A 5,426-nucleotide genomic window follows, 5' to 3' on the forward strand; every position below is an offset into this window, starting at 1 on the left:
CAGTTGATTTATCGCCTCAAAACTTCCGTAGTCTGTAGTGTTGTCGTTGCATTTAAGTATCGCCTTGCTTGGAACCTCGAGGGAGGTGATACGAAAAAAAGTACCAGATAGTTGAACAGGCTTCGCGATCGTACGCAGCCTATCAAACAACTGAAACCAACATCTGCACCCTGTGTGTTCCCTGCTGCTTAACCTGGTCCATGCTTGTAAAACATCCTTCACAACTTGTAACCGAGTCAAGTCTGTGTGAGTGAACACATGCACATATGACGACTGCTATCCCAATCAATCCCAATTGTGATTCTAGTCACCTGATTGAGTCAAATATTAACTCTCCTTTTAGCCCTGTTTTCGTCTCCACCAACTCCTGAGGGAAATATCTGGCTCATTAGCCACTATATGTTCCATTATGTTCACCAGCTAGTCACTAGCTGTGTCTGTCTGCTGTATGGTCATTATAAAACTCTGCAGGGGGTTGTGTGATAGAGTTGTGGGTTTATCACTACAAGCAAAACCTTTTCACGTACGAATACACAAATAGTCATGTGATCAATTATTAATACAAATGCTGCTTTATTGACCACTCTCTTGTTGACAAGAAGTTCTCCCAGACAACTGAAGAACCATATTGACTCGTTCCACCGTGTTTTAAAATATGCAAATCCAACATTTAGATCAAGCGCTGCTTTGATCTTCTGGAGAGATTAAAGATACGTCTGAGTTCCCTTTGAAACCTCTGAGAGGCGAGAAGCCAGCCAGGCAGCCTGCTGTGGAGAGCCTCTGGCTGCGGTCCGGTCAGGAGGGGGTTAATAATAAAGGGGAGGTTGGAGAAGCCTTCCTGAAAGTCACGTGGTTTGTGCCAGGAAGGGGGGGTGGGGGGTGTGTGGGAGGGGGGAGGGTGGGGGGGACGAGCGGGGGGAGGAGTCTGGAGCGTGTTGCCGTAGAAACTGAATCCTCAGTTGGCCGGTGTGAAGTCAGCAGTGTAATATTAGGCGGTGACTGCAGTTAGATGCTGCTGGTGGTGTGAGGTGGGTGGATGTGTGGGGAAAGGAGGGTGTGTGTGTGTGTGACTCACACTGGAGGACGCACTCTGCATTCTAATGGACTGACACATGTGAAAGCACTCACGCAAATACAGTACTCTCTCTACACTTTCCTTTGGCTACATCACCTCAAACCTTCAATTCACGGTCACTTTCTTATGTTAGAGTCTCCTATTTTTCTCCACTGCTACTCTTCTACTATGGCCCAGCATTATCCTCTTCCACTCTGCTTCAGAACATATAATTAATTCATTATGTCAATGGAAGATCCATTAGTGTATGTCTTGGTGGCTTGCTTCACTTGCATGCGTTGATACAGGGCATCTATTAGGGGGAACCAAATGCTTAGACAGGCTAGTAAACTATAGCCATGTAATTGGTGACGGTATAATTGCATAGCACACGTAGCAATTAAAGCGATAATATGTGTAAACCATGCTCAAGATTATCATTGGATTAACTACACTTCCCAAATGCCCTTGAGTGTAGAGGCTCACCAGCTGTTACAGGGGAAGTGTTAATAATTATGCGGAGGGTTTTAGGGCTGTTGTTTTGAGGGTCTTTTCTTTTAGCCACAGGGGAATCAGTTTGTATCTCATTAGATTTGTTGTGGGGAAATTTTTCTCTCTCAGGGTGTGGGACAATAGAGCATAAGCAGCAACACTAAACAGATATTTTCTCAAACGAAGAAATGTGAATCCTAACACCCCCCCCCAAAAAATTGAGATTTATGAAGCCTCGGGGTTGACAAAGGCAATTCATTACAACAGCTAACACACTTGGCTGTGAGAGTGAGACAACCAAAATGTGTAAAATTACTATTATGTTTATTGATTCTCTTAATTCACGCATACATCTAGCACTTCCTATAATACTGTGACATTACATGTAGGCCCGATGGGAGGAACAGTGGCTGGAATAATATTTTTCATTTTATGGTCATGAATTATTAATGTCATAATGTAAAGGTCATTTGATAGCATACAAATTTACATCATCCCATGTCTATATATTTTTTTTTACTGGCCTGGTTATGTATGAAATCCCATTTCAGCCAATGTGATGTGGAAAAAACAAAGATCCTTTAAGTCATTATAATGAGAAACTATCTCAAAATAAAGACTTACTTATCTTGAAATAATGACTTAGTATCTCAAAAGAATGACCTAGTATTTCAAAACAATGGCTTTGTATTGCAAAATAATGAAAAACTCTCAAAATAATGACTTAGTATAGAAACCTCCTCAAAATAATGACTTAATATCTCAAAAACTAATTAATCTCATTATTTTGAGATACTGAGTCATTATATTGAGAAAGATTCTCATTATTTTCATTATTTTGTACAGAAGTGTAATGCATTGACTTGAGAAAAACAAATCTGCTCTGTTTTTCCTTATTTAAAGAGATCTCAGAATTATGAGATACGTTTTTATGAAGAAACAATTCTGCTCTGTTTTACTGTCAGTTTCTCATTATAATGACTTACAGAATGTTTTTTTCCCCCCATGACATTGGCAAGAATGGGCTTCCATAGTTATGCCAACTAAGCAAACCTCTACTAACAATAAAGAGAAACAGTTTCTATAATTTGTGTGTTCATTAACATAATCAATATCCAGTTATGAACAATGAATGCACTGCTTGAGCACAAGTAATGAGAAGCTTTAAACATTGAACATATAATATGTTTTCATATATTGTGTATACAAATGTTTCCTCAACAAAACATTCTGCCATTCAAAATAGCCACTGCAGTGTTATAACGTAGGGAGATGTGACGTACACTTGCTTTATTGCAAATAAATGACTTTTTGACTGCTTTGCCCTTACTTTTAAGGAGAGCCAAGGCAGATTCATTTCCCATCATTGCTTCGTGTAAAGCTGGAAGCTGCAGGGAAAATCACAGGCAGTGTGACGTTTTCTTGGTCACCACCCTCAAATGTATCTCATGGTTTGGGGCAAGCCAATGGAGGGCAGGCTGGGATGTCTGATATATTGCTGGCTGGTCAGCGATGTAGGAGGCTGTCTGATGAACATTATCTTCAACGCTTGTTTTTTTCAGTTTGCCTGTGACCATGACTCATTCGATTTTTGGGAAAAAAGGGGCTGCCACAGAACCCCTCCCCCCAAGGCAAAACCAAACCAGATATCTCCTGATTCCTTTTGTTTCAGAATATCTCTTTATATTGTCTGTCAATTGAAGCCAGTGGATGTCTTTTTTAGGATTGTGATCCCTCAAATGGCCTTACTATGGCCTTAGTGTGAACATGGTTTATGAGCAGTTCAATCCAAAGGGGATTTTCCCTTTACAGATTTTTAGATTTGAAGATGTTTACAGCTTGACAAGACATAACAAGGATAACAATATTTCACAAGAAAAAAAAAAATTAACTACATTTTGTTACCCCTCACATTTATCTTATGTTGACTTCTAAGTTTTCTTCTTCTGTCTTTGCATGTGTCTGTTAGGCAGCAGTAGATATCCAGCAATGTTCTGTAAACACACATAACTTGTTAAAGACAGATGATCTTTTCCTCATTTGCCTAATATATTCATAATAATAAGCGGTAGTGGCATTGTTTCCCAAATTTGTATTCTGGAGGAACAGAAGTCACCAATTATACAGAGTTATGCTAATTACCCACTTGACTGGATCACATATTACCTTTATTAAAAGTCATTAATTCAGCTGAAGTAAAGAGGCCAATTAGCATTTGTTAAAAAATGTGAAAAGCGATGGCACATTTAGAATGTGAAGATATAAATGACAAGTGAAAAAGACTATTGTTGCCTCAAAAACAAGTAGCCAACGCAACATAAAAGAAACCATTGTGCAACATCACCCAAGCGAGCTTGTTATGTTGTTTCAGTGCAGAGCGCTGTCCATGGTGCTGATCAGGGGCAATAAGGCCCAAATGGTAAATACAAAAAGTACCTCATGTACTCATTTACCATTTGACTGTGAATGGAATAAGTAGTTGAAAATGGCGGGAAGTTAGAATAGATTGTTTAACTTTAGTTTGATTTTAATCTAGCAATTTTTAGATATTAAGACTCGAAAGCCTACAAGATTAAAAGGTTGTACAATTTATACGCTGCAGTGTGGCCCTCCAAACTTCTTTCAAAAAACACGTGATTTGCTTTGAGCAAATCCAAAGTTGAGATCTTGGGATATTACAAGAAATAGATGGACCGTGGTCGTCTTTTTCAAGAAAAGCCCCACACCCTGCCCTCTCAGGAAAATGACACTCCCCCCCTCAAATCAATATTTATTGATTTCATTAGGCTGAAATAAAGAGTTGTCAACGTGTCAGGCGAGCGGGTGATAAGCGATCAAGGCCGAGCAGATCAGCAAAGTGATTGACCTACAGCGCCACCTGGTTGTTGTAAAATTTACTACAAATTTAACCTACATCGCACCAAATGCTCTGCGACTCCGAGATTTACCGATTCAAATCTTGTGGTCATGAAAGATCGTCATTGTCCCGAAAGACAGAAATTGTATTCGTATAGTAAAACTGAGAGCATCCGTACACAGACTGTTACTGTTAGTACATAATATCACACCGAACGGGATTCCCAGGGATCGGAGGGATTAAGATGCCCCGCAGGAAACTGCAATCATAATTCTAATAGAAAAACCTACCTTTTGCAGGCTCGGTGTTGTTGAATGCAGTGACACGAAGGACTGTTTGGTGTCCACTGTTGGGTCGGGGTGTAAATGAAGAAAGAACAAATTTTCACACGAGAAAACCCGAAAGATGTGATGCCTCTATTCAGCCTGACTAGGCTACTACTGGGGTCCCATCTGGCTAATTACCTTGTCAATAAACCTTGAAGGTAGTACCGCGAGAACGGGAGTTTTGAGTGAGAGCTAAGTCTGACCCTCCTTAACTCCACTTCCAATTCTGCAACACAAAATTGCCTGCATTGATTACATGCATGCATTGATTTAAATGTTCTATAAAGAGAGAAAAAGGGAGAACGGATCGACACAGAAATCCTCCTACGATCGTAAAGTAAGCCATGCCAAGTCAATAAAAGACCCTGAAAGATTGAAATACTGTAGTGTACTACTGTTGAAATGTTTAAATCATAGGTTAAAATACTAAATTACATGTGTACTATGTTCTAGGGTTTCACAGGTTCGTTTCATTGGTTTCACTTCCTTCAGCGCCCTCTGCTGTCACATTATTTATTTTATTTAAAAAAGCATTCTGATAAACGAGTGGCAAAATATTCCACTTTGCGTAAAATCTCTTTCATATATAATATTGTCTATATCTGTTTACTTCAATTATGTTATTGTTGTCAAAGTGACTTCTTTAACAAACAAACATCACACCCTTTCCCCCGGTTTTTTCCGGTTCACAAAACAG

General features: G+C 39.5%; 1 protein-coding gene across 2 annotated transcripts in view; it reads right to left on the reverse strand.

Moving 5' to 3' along the window:
• LOC123986999 (mitogen-activated protein kinase kinase kinase 12-like) overlaps positions 1–4,818 on the reverse strand; it is a 28,192-nt gene extending 23,374 nt beyond the window's left edge. Inside the window, exon 1 of one of the 2 annotated variants that reach the window (XM_046075487.1) lies at positions 4,694–4,818. The gene's annotated coding sequence lies outside the window, so the exon portion shown is untranslated. The remainder of the gene's footprint in view (positions 1–4,693) is intronic. The other variant, XM_046075488.1, reaches the window with a different exon arrangement.
• Positions 4,819–5,426: the final 608 nt, after the last annotated feature.

Source organism: Micropterus dolomieu, linkage group LG18 (assembly GCF_021292245.1).
Source record: "Micropterus dolomieu isolate WLL.071019.BEF.003 ecotype Adirondacks linkage group LG18, ASM2129224v1, whole genome shotgun sequence".
NCBI lineage: Eukaryota > Metazoa > Chordata > Actinopteri > Centrarchiformes > Centrarchidae > Micropterus > Micropterus dolomieu.